This window comes from Somniosus microcephalus, unplaced genomic scaffold, assembly GCF_052327205.1.
Source record: "Somniosus microcephalus isolate GS21.2 unplaced genomic scaffold, FLI_Smic_1.0 unresolved_chr1, whole genome shotgun sequence".
Classification (NCBI taxonomy): domain Eukaryota; kingdom Metazoa; phylum Chordata; class Chondrichthyes; order Squaliformes; family Somniosidae; genus Somniosus; species Somniosus microcephalus.
In genome coordinates, this window is record NW_028225179.1 from 130411685 (window position 1) to 130422850 (window position 11166).

Below are 11166 nucleotides of genomic sequence, written 5' to 3' on the forward strand. Positions count from 1 at the left end.
TGACTGGCGTACAATAAAGACCTTTCCACATCTTTAAAAATAAATCTCTCTCCCCTCAGCATTAGAAACTCAAAATTGAATAAACTGCAAGGCTTGGTAGATAACTATATGATATACTTATGTAGTTATGGAAATAACATGTTATTGCATCATTGGTAGTTGATACAATCTTTCAAAATGTCGTTCTATAAAAAGGTGTATTTGATTCCAACTGAACGTCCTTCACTTGCAATGGGATTCGAAATAATTAGTTATTGCTAGCATATTAAAGTCAGAAAATATAAAAACACATATATTATTCTGTATTCCTAAACAGAAATGAAGTTGAGTAAAAAAACTGAAGGTATAATACAGGCAAAATGAAATTCTTAATCTATTATCCATTTGGATTAAGTTGATCTGTTTATTGCAGCTAATAAAACTTTTGCTAGAATTATTCAAAATGCATTTTATGAAGCGTTTGTAATTTTTATTCTTAATTATTTATTCCAACTATTTTAGATCAGCACAAACATTGTACAATCAATGGTGAGTAGTGAAATGTATAGACCTACAACACTTTGGGAAACTGCATAGTTCGATGCTTTATTTAGTGGACCATATAAAACACATTGCACATCAAATTTCATATGGGTGGGGACGCAAAACAGGCGGAATCGCATTTGCGGACTATTATACTCGATATTCAGTTGCACTGAAGTCAATGCAACGTAATATCGGTTGCAAAAAGGAGATTGATCACTGCATACAATCACGAGTCTTCTGTTGGATCTGGTGCCAAATAATTTCCAGCTGTTCGTAAACCGACTCTTTCAGATGCTATGAAGCTATTTGATAAATCTGGTGTCGATCGCAATCTCCTTTTCTGAGAATTGAGACGGAAGTTCATTTTAGCACAGTCTGAATGCTCAACAGAGTTTTAGATGGTGATGCTTTTAGTCGCAACACACTCACCAAGCAACAGTTCTACTCAGTGGCTTTTTGTGAGATCCGATAGCTTAGATCTCATGCTGAATTAAAGCGTCCATAAAAATTAACTTGCCACAAATCTGGTCAGCCACTCATAAAGCATTAAATAACCAGTGACACAGCATAAAAATCACATTGTAGGAGAATCGAACTGTGGATTCCACAAAGCGGAGCATTGGAGTCCTGTGCCATTGGTATGCGAGTGCCAGCAACCCGCAACTTACCAGAAATGTCTAGTGAAATGGCTATGATTTTCCTTCCATTTAGACTCATGGACATAAGATCGCGAGCAGTGCACTGTGAATTATCTGATAAGCTACGCACTGCATTTTGGACACCATATAGGATACAAAAGCTTTAAGGCCTCTAACAAATAGATGACGTTTAATCGCTACCATGAGGGAGATGTAAATACCAGACTTAATAAAATGGAAATTCCCACAGCTTGTAAAAAGCAACCAGCATTAACGAAGCATCACCTGGCGCACTGCTACCAGCAATAATGCATTAAATTTAATAATCTAGTGCACACAAAACACATTTTGTTACTTATTTAATGGAATGGCTCAAAAAGCAGTTCTGAATAAATGGCTCAAAATACCGTTCGGAATGTATGTTATCAATCCGTCCCTGCTAATCCTCTCTTCCCTTTAGTTCTGCTCTCTCAATCAATGCTTTGATAGCTGAACCCCTGAGTATTCCCGTCGTATTGGGGTAATGTTGAAACTGCATGGTCATGTGGCCAACAGATCGCACAAGTGTTATAGAACTGGTCGAAGTTAAAATCGGGCGCGTCTTGGGCAGCCTACCGCTGAATTATCGAGAATATGAAGGGGTGAATATTCATGTTTAACGTCGGGTGGAAAAGTGGTGGTAGCCGTTCGGCCGCCCGTTGTTGACACTGTCGAATGCGTTTTGCATCTAGCAGATCTAAAACCGGAGACCCAACCTCTGCCGCCTTTAGTCCGCCTGGTGGTAAATGTCAAAATTCACCCGGTATGATTTTTTTTTATTCGTTCATGGGATGTGGGCGTCGCTCTCAAGGCCAGCATTTATTGCCCATTACTAGGTGCCCTTGAGAAGGTGGTGGTGAGCCGCCTTCTTGAACCGCTGCAGTCCATGTGGTGAAGGTACTCCAACAGAGCTGTTAGGGAGGGAGTTCCAGAATTTTGTTGCAGCAACAATGAAGGAACGGTGATATATTTCCAAGTCAGGATGCTGTGTGACTTGGAGGGGAACTTGCAGGTGGTGGTGTTCCCATGTGCCTGCTGTCCTTGTCCTTCTAGGTGGTAGGGGTCAGGGGTGAAAATATTTCTCCTCAAATCCCCTCTAAATCTCCAACCAGAAGAACAGAAGAACATAAGAAATAGGAGCAGGAGTAGGCCATTCGGCCCTTCGGGCCTGCTCCGTACACATTGCAGCCACGCTAGGCCGCTGGTGGAGGGAGTGAATGGTTAAGGTGGTGAAAGGGGTGCCAATCAAGCGGGCTGCTTTATTTTGGATGGTGTCGAGCTTCTTGAGTGCTGTTGGAGCGGCATTCATCCAGGCAAGTGCAGGGCATTACATCACTCTCCCAACTTGTGCCTTCTAGATGGTGGAAAGGTTTTGGGGTGTCAGCAGGGGAGACACTCGCCGCAGAGTACCTAGCCTCTGACCTGCTCATATTACCGCAGTATTTATGTGGTTGGTCCAATTAAGTTTCTGATCAATGGTGACCCCCAGGATTTTGATGGTGGGGAATTCGGCGCTTGTATTGCCGTGGAATGTCATGAGGCTATGGTTGGACGCTCGCTTGTTGGAGATAGTCATTGCCTGGCACTTGTGTGGCGCGAAGAATGAGCTGCCACTTATCAACCCAAGCCTGAATGTTGTCCAGGTCTTGTTGCATGCGGGCATGGACTGCATCATTATCTGAGGAGTTGCGGATGACACTGAACACTGTGCAGTCATCAGCAAACATGCCCAATTCTCACTTTATGATGGAGGGAATGTCATTGATGAAGCAGCTGAACATCGTTGGGCCTAGGACACTGCCCTGAGGAACACCTGCAGCGATGTCCTGGGGCTGTGATGATTCACCTCCAATCACCACAACCATCTTCCTTTGTACTCGGTATGACTCCAGACAATGGAGAGTTTCCCCCCATTCCCTTTGACTTCAGTTTGACTAGGGCTCCTTGATGCCACGCTCGATCAAATGCTTCCTTGATGTCAAGGGCAGTCACTCGCATCTCACCTCTGGGATTCAGCTCTTTTGTCCATGTTTGGACCAAGGCTGTAATGTGGTCTGAAGTGGAGTGGCACTGGCGGAATGCAAACTGCGCATCAGTGAGCAAGTTCTTGCTAAGTGCCACTTGATAGCACTGTCGATGACACATTCCATCACTTTGCTATTGATTGAGAGTAGACTGATGGGGCAGTAATCAGCCAAATTGGATTTGCCCTGCTTTTTGTGGACAGAACATACCTGGGCAGTTTTCCACATTGTCGGATATATGCCAGTGTTATAGCTGTACTGGAACAGCTTGGCTAAAGGCACAGCTAGTTCTGGAGCACAAGGCTTCAGCACGACAGCCAGGATGTTGTTAGGGGCCACAGCTTCTGTATCCAGTCCTGCCGGTGGGACATGACATGCTCAGGGATGCTGATGGAGGAGTTTGGGACATTGGCTGAATTTCCCCAGGTTGGCACCGTATTTAATGATAGAAAGATAATAAAACACTAGCACTGAAATTATGTGGGGTCATCACTGCCACCAGTGAGAAGATTGATAGGGCATTGAAGGAACCCCATAGAAAGGACATAAAACCTGCAGTGTAAATCAGTTTGCTGGTTGATCCCAAGTCTGCCGCAGAAGTTAGGATGAGAGTCGCAGGCAAAATTTATGTAATTTCAGGGCCACAGGGTGTAACCTTCATCTTCAGCAGGGGTGTTAAACGGGCCATAGCAAACGTTATACTTCCAGCCAAAAGGAAATTTGCCTGGATTATAAAAGCACAGCCAATGCGCTTTTCACCCGTTTGGCGCCCCCACCAATGTTGAATGAGCTGTCCATGTATCTACCATCCAGTAACTTTGGTGGTGAACGAATTTTCGTTTCTTTATCGATTTTTGCTGTGATAATATGTATACACTGCGGTAGAAATTCGTCTTGGATTGTGGCGCTAAATGGACGCTACGGCCTCCAATGTCTGTTATACACCCCAGTGGATATTCAGTTCTATTGCAGTAAATGGAACTGAATATGGGCCGCAGAGTATAAGGGGTGGCCAATTCGATACCTACAGTTTTTAAGCTAATGACAAACACCAATTTCCACACAACTGGATTTCCCATTCATCGCAATGCTGTAAAGTCCGTGTTTAACACCTGGGTACTTAGCATTGATGGGGCGGAGCCATGGGGAGCATATTGCGGGAAAGGTCGTGTATGGTAACAATCCCTAATAAATGTCTTTCCATGCACACTAATGCAAGGTTTTCCTCACTGCCCTCTGTCCAAATTATACTTAAGGCTCAGGTAGAAACCACAATCTAGTTCATTGGGCCGCATGTTCCGATCCCTACGGGTGTGTACGCGCTCTGTACACACCCGTAGGGACATCAGAAATGCCGGTTTCAGGCATTCCAAGTGCATGCACTAAAACCGGCATTTCCGATCTGTCAAGAATGCTCTTGACAGGTTGGACACCTGCCCTAGAGAAGGGCCTCTGCGGACGCATGGTTCCATTTTCTGCAGAACCTCTGCCAGCAGAAAACCCTTAGAAATCATACGCCTAAGATTTGAAAAAAGTTTTTTTTATTTCACTCATTTATCATTTAAAAATACTTTAATTAAAGGTAAGTTTATTTTTAGCTTCGTCAAATCTTTAATTATTTTTTTCAAAAAATTTAATTTCTGTTTAAAATATTTAATTTATTGTAATTTCAACTAATTTTAAAAATGTGATTTATTTTATTTTATTTAAAGTTTTAAAGTGTTTTTGGGGTGATCTCCATTCATATATTTGACAGGTCTATCTGTCAACTGTATGAAGGGAGATCCCCATCTTTGATTGGCTCCCCATGGCCCACGTGATCCCAGGGATGCTTGCGAACTGTATGCACCTCTGGGCTACGTGAGCCCTGCACATTTTGAGTTGGAGAGGCCCAGGAGCAGAAGAGTCCGGACCTCGGGAGCCCTCAATTAAGTGCGTAGATTTTTTTCCAGATCGGAGGCCTCCACACGCGGGAAGCCTCCGATCGGAAAATATGGCGCTTTATCTTTACTCACATGTTAATTGAATCAATTTATCATTTTAGCGCAAGCACTCCAAGTAGGTAAGACTAATGGTTCAATTTATATAAACTATAAATGTAAGAAGTCACACAACACCAGGAAACTATAAGTATCTGGCCGAAAAAAATCAGAGGGCATTTATGACTGTTCCATCAGATCATTGATAGCGGGAAAGCTGTAGGATTCCATAGTGCAATTTTACAGTCAGGCCGATTTTAGTTTCTATTGAAGTCAATAGAAAGTAAAACCTGAAAAATGCAAAGCGGTGCCACATCCACTCTTGTTTTGCTTGATTAGGCTTCTGTGAAGCACATTGTGACGTTGTACTACATCGTTATATAAATATACTAGTTGGAGTGCCCGGCGGTGCCGAGGCTTTTTCGAGGGCATGTTGTTGTGGGAAGAGAGAGAGAGAGCGACTGGGGGGGAGCGGAAAGAGAGAGAGCGACTGGGGGGGGGAAAGAGAGAGAGCGACTGGGGGGAAGAGAGAGAGCGACTGGGGGGGAAGAGAGAGAGCGACTGGGGGGGAAGAGAGAGCGCGATTGGGGGGGAAGAGAGAGAGCGACTGGGGGGGAAGAGAGAGAGCGACTGGGGGGAAGAGAGAGAGCGACTGGGGGGGAAGAGAGAGAGCGACTGGGGGGAAGAGAGAGAGCGACTGGGGGGAGAGAGAGAGCGACTGGGGGGGAGAGAGAGAGCGACTGGGGGAAGAGAGAGAGCGACTGGGGGGGAAGAGAGAGAGCGACTGGGGGGAAAGAGAGAGAGCGACTGGGGGGGAAGAGAGAGCGACTGGGGGGGAAGAGAGAGAGCGACTGGGGGGGAAGAGAGAGAGCGATGGGGGGAAGAGAGAGAGCAACTGGGGGGAAGAGAGAGAGCGACTGGGGGGAAGAGAGAGTGCGACTGCGGGGGAAGAGAGAGAGCGACTGGGGGGGGAAGAGAGAGAGCGACTGGGGGGGAAGAGAGAGAGCGACTGGGGGGGAAGAGAGAGAGCGACTGGGGGGAAGAGAGAGAGCGACTGGGGGGAAGAGAGAGAGCGACTGGGGGGAAGAGAGAGAGCGACTGGGGGGAAGAGAGAGAGCGACTGGGGGGGAAGAGAGAGAGCGACTGGGGGGGAAGAGAGAGAGCGACTGGGGGGGAAGAGAGAGAGCGACTGGGGGGGAAGAGAGAGAGCGACTGGGGGGGGAAGAGAGAGAGCGACTGGGGGGGGAAGAGAGAGAGCGACTGGGGGGGAAGAGAGAGAGCGACTGGGGGGGAAGAGAGAGAGCGACTGGGGGGGAAGAGAGAGAGCGACTGGGGGGGAAGAGAGAGAGCGACTGGGGGGGAAGAGAGAGAGCGACTGGGGGGGAAGAGAGAGAGCGACTGGGGGGAAGAGAGAGAGCGATGGGGGGAAGAGAGAGAGTGACTGGGGGGGAAGAGAGAGAGCGACTGGGGGGAAGAGAGAGCACGACTGCGGGGGAAGAGAGAGAGCGACTGGGGGGAAGAGAGTGAGCGACTGGGGGGAAGAGAGTGAGCGACTGGGGGGGAAGAGAGAGAGCGAGCGGGGGGAAGAGAGAGAGCGACTGGGGGGGGGAGAGAGAGAGCGACTGGGGGGGAAGAGAGAGAGCGACTGGGGGGGAAGAGAGAGAGCGACTGGGGGGGAAGAGAGTGAGCGACTGGGGGGGAAGAGAGAGAGCGACTGGGGGGGAAGAGAGAGACTGACTGGGGGGGAAGAGAGAGAGCGACTGGCGGGGGAAGAGAGAGAGCGACTGGTGGGGGAAGAGAGAGCGACTGGGGGGAAGAGACAGAGCGACTGGGGGGGAAGAGAGAGAGCGACTGGGGAGAAGAGAGAGAGCGACTGGGGGGGAAGAGAGAGAGCGACTGGGGAGGAAGAGAGAGAGCGACTGGAGGGGGAAGAGAGACAGCGACTGGAGGGGGAAGAGAGACAGCGACTGGAGGGGGAAGAGAGGCTAATGAGGTTATTTAGTCATTTTTTTGAACATTTCTTAAAACTAAACACGCCTATACCACTCCCCCGCTCCCTCACACACATACACTCCCCCCCCTCCCTCACACACACACTCACCACCCCCCCTCAACGCACACACTCCCCCCCTCCCTCACACACACACTCCCCCCTCCCCCACACACACACTCCCACCCTCCCTCACACACACTCCCCCCTCACACACACACTCTCCCCCCTCCCTCACACACACACTCCCCCCTCCCTCACACAAACTCCCCCCCTCCCTGACACACACACTCCCACCCTCCCTCACACACACACTCCCCCTCACACACACACTCCCCCCTCCCTCACACACACACTCCCCCCTCCCTCACACACACACTCCCCCCTCCCTCACACAAACTCCCCCCCTCCCTGACACACACTCCCCCCTCCCTCACACACACACACCCCTCCCTCACACACACTCCCCCCTCCCTCACACACACACTCCCCCTCCCTCACACACACACTCCCCCCTCCCTCACACAAACTCCCCCCCTCCCTGACACACACTCCCCCTCCCTCACACACACACACCCCCTCCCTCACACACACACTCCGCCCCTCCCTCACACACACACTCCCCCCTCCCTCACACACACACTCCCCCCCTCTCCCTCACACACACACCGCTCACACACACTCCCCTCCCCCTCACACACACACTCCCCCTCACACACACTCTCCCCCTCCCTCACACACACACTCCCCCCCTCCCTCACACACACACTCCCCCCCTCCCTCACACACACACTCCCCCCCTCCCTCACACCACACTACCCCCCCCTCACACACACTCCCCCCCTCCCTCACACACACACACCCCCTCCCTCACACACACACTCCCCCTCCCTCACACACACTCACCCCCCTCCTCACACACACACTCCCCTCCCACACACACACTCCCCCTCCCTCACACACACTCCCCCCTCTCCCTCACCACACACACACTCCCCCTCTCCCTCACACACACACTCCCCCCCCTCTCCCCTCAGACACACATTCCCCCCCTCACACACGCACTCCCCCCCACACACACACACTCCCTCCCTCACACACACACTCCCCCCTCCCTCACACACACACACCTACCCCTCTCCCTCACGCACACACTCCCCCCTCTCCCTCACACACACACTCCCCCCCTTTCCCTCACACACACTCCCCCCCTCTCCCTCACGCACACACTCCCCCCTCTCCCTCACCAAACACACCTCCCCCTCACACACACACTCCCCCTCCTCACACACACACTCCCCCCCTCACACACACTCCCCCCTCCCTCACACACGCTCCCCCCCTCTCCCTCACACACACACTCCCCCCCTCTCCCTCACACAGACACTCCCCCCTCCCTCACACACACACTCCCCCCTCTCCCTCACACACACACTCCCCCCTCTCCCTCACACACACACCCCCCCTCCCTCACACACACACTCCCCCTCCCTCACACACACACTCCCCCCTCTCCCCTCACACACACACTCCCCCCTCTCCTCACACATGCACTCCCCCCCTCTCCCTCACACACACGCACTCCCCCCTCTCCCTCACACACACACACTCCCCACCTCTCCTCACAACACTCCCCCCCTCTCCCTCACACACACTCCCCCTCCCTCACCACACACTCCCCCCTCTCCCTCACACACACACTCCCCCCTCCCTCACACACTCCCCCCCTCCCTCACACACACCCCGCCCCTCTCCCTCACACACACACACCCCCTCTCCCTCACACACAGCACTCACCCTCTCCCTCACACACACACACCAACCCCCCTCTCCCCCTCTCCTCACCACACACACCACCCCCCTCATCCCCTCACACACACACACCACCCCCCCTCTCCCTCACACACACACTCCCCCCTCCCTCACACACACACACCCCTCTCCCTCACACACACACACAACCCTCTCCCTCACACACACGCACTCCCCCCTCTCCCTCACACACACACCACCCCCCTCTCCCTCACACACACACACTCCCCCCCTCTCCCTCACACACTCTCCCTCACACACTCTCCCTCTCCCCTCTCCCTCCTTTCCTTTCTCTCCCTGCCTCCCCTCTCCCTCGATAGCACCTCAGGCCTGGCCAGGACTCACCTCGGTAGGCAGAACGGAGTCAGTCCGACAATGGAGGCCGGGTGCCCAGCGCTCCAAAGCGAGCCCGGGTTTCCTGCTGGTGAACACGGCGGGCCTTTGGACCCCGGATGGCCGGGCTGCAGACTCCCGTGTCTGATTGCAATCGGGGACAGCTGTTTCAAAGCGCCGGTTTTGCCTGTCCCGCACTCACGGCAAGAGAGAGAGGGAAAGTAGAGAGAGAGGGGGAAGTAGAGAGAGAGAAGGAGAGAGAGAGGGAAGAGGAGAGAGAGAAGAAGAGGGAGAGAGGGAAGAGGAGAAGGAGAGAGAGAGAGGGAAGAGGAGGAGAGAGAGAAATTTTTTGAGCTTCAGGCCTGCCTGCACAGCCCCGAGTCCCTCCTGCGCGAGCGTGAGGAGGAGGGGGGGGACGGCGGCGTTTAGAGCGGAGCGCTGAACTCGAGGCCCAGGCTTCCCAGGCTGCTAGGCCGCGCCCGGCGCAGGCACAGCCGCTCAAAATGGCCGTCAAAGTAGGCGAGCCTCCGGGCGAAGGGCAGGGGATCACTTCATTTCCTACTCAAATAAATTGTTATTTAATTCCCTAACACATAATTCAAATATTTACCTTAGTTCCCTAACACACAGAAAGTGTAGGAAAAAAATCGTGAAGAATCAAGATGGCGGCCACTCACCTCGGTTCAGAATGATGAGGCCCGCCCACACACGCACTGATTGGTCGACCGTCAGGTCACCGAAGCGTAGGATTGGTCAATCGTCAAATCACTCAACACTCAACTGTAGGATGGCCCGCCCGCATGCGCAATGAACCCGCCCCCGCGAGGCAGCGATTGGTCGACCGTCGGTCAACTGTCAGGTCACTCGACCGCACGGTTGGTCAACCTTCACATCACTCAATGCTAATCAGCAAATGAGCAGAACTTTTCCCATTTAATGAGCGGAATTTTGAACGTTTTTTGGATACCCCGGGCATGATTTTTGTCTGACGGAAAAGAAAATACACCTATGACTGGTCCGTAATCGTAAGCTTTCTTTTGACGTGACGCATGTGTAGGTACGCTCTATAACTTTCGAACGTATAGAGAATGGACAGACAGACAGAAGAGCTCTTTTATATATATAGATAAATTGTTGCTGGCTGTTTCCCTGAGTTCAAATTACCCACTTTGGCAGGAGACCAGCCGGAACGCCAGGGAACCGGTGTGAACTGACATATATAATGAATGGGAGCGAAACCACCGAAGAACAAGCTAAAGTTGAGGTCGTGTGTGAATACACAGGCTGTTAAATTCCATTTCGATAATGACCATGGGTTCTCCCAGTCTTCCACCATAACTCAGTCGGAGACCACGGAATCTCTAATGAGACACAGCAAACTATCCTTTGTCTGGATATTACCAGGGTACTGCTAGTGTTATGATGGTAGAACAGAAGAACAATATCAACAACAACAACTTGTATTTAAATAGTGCCTTTAACGTAGTAAGACGTCCCAAGGCACTGCACAGGAGTATTTTAAGACAACAAATTTGAGACTGATCCACATAAGGATAAATTAGGGTAGGTGACCAGAAGCTTGTTAAAGAGGTAGGTTTTAAGGAGCGTCTTAAAGGAAGAAAGGGAGGTAGAGAAGTGGAGAGGATTAGGGAGGGAATTCCAGAGCTTAGGGCCTAGGCAACAGAAGGCACGGCCACCAAAGGTTGAGCGATTATAATCAGGGATGCTCAAGAGGGCAGAATTAAAGGAGCGCAGATATCTCGGGGGGTTGTGGGGCTGAAGGAGATTACAGAGATAGGAAGGGGCAAGGCCATGGAGGGATTTGA

General features: G+C 51.3%; 1 long non-coding RNA gene across 1 annotated transcript; it reads right to left on the reverse strand.

Moving 5' to 3' along the window:
* Positions 1–571: 571 nt before the first annotated feature.
* Positions 572–10029, reverse strand: LOC147095846 (uncharacterized). Its single transcript, XR_015074648.1, has 2 exons — positions 9951–10029; positions 572–865 (listed from the first exon to the last, which is right to left on the reverse strand). It is a non-coding gene; the product is annotated as an uncharacterized LOC147095846 (long non-coding RNA).
* Between the last annotated feature and the right edge of the window lie 1137 nt (positions 10030–11166).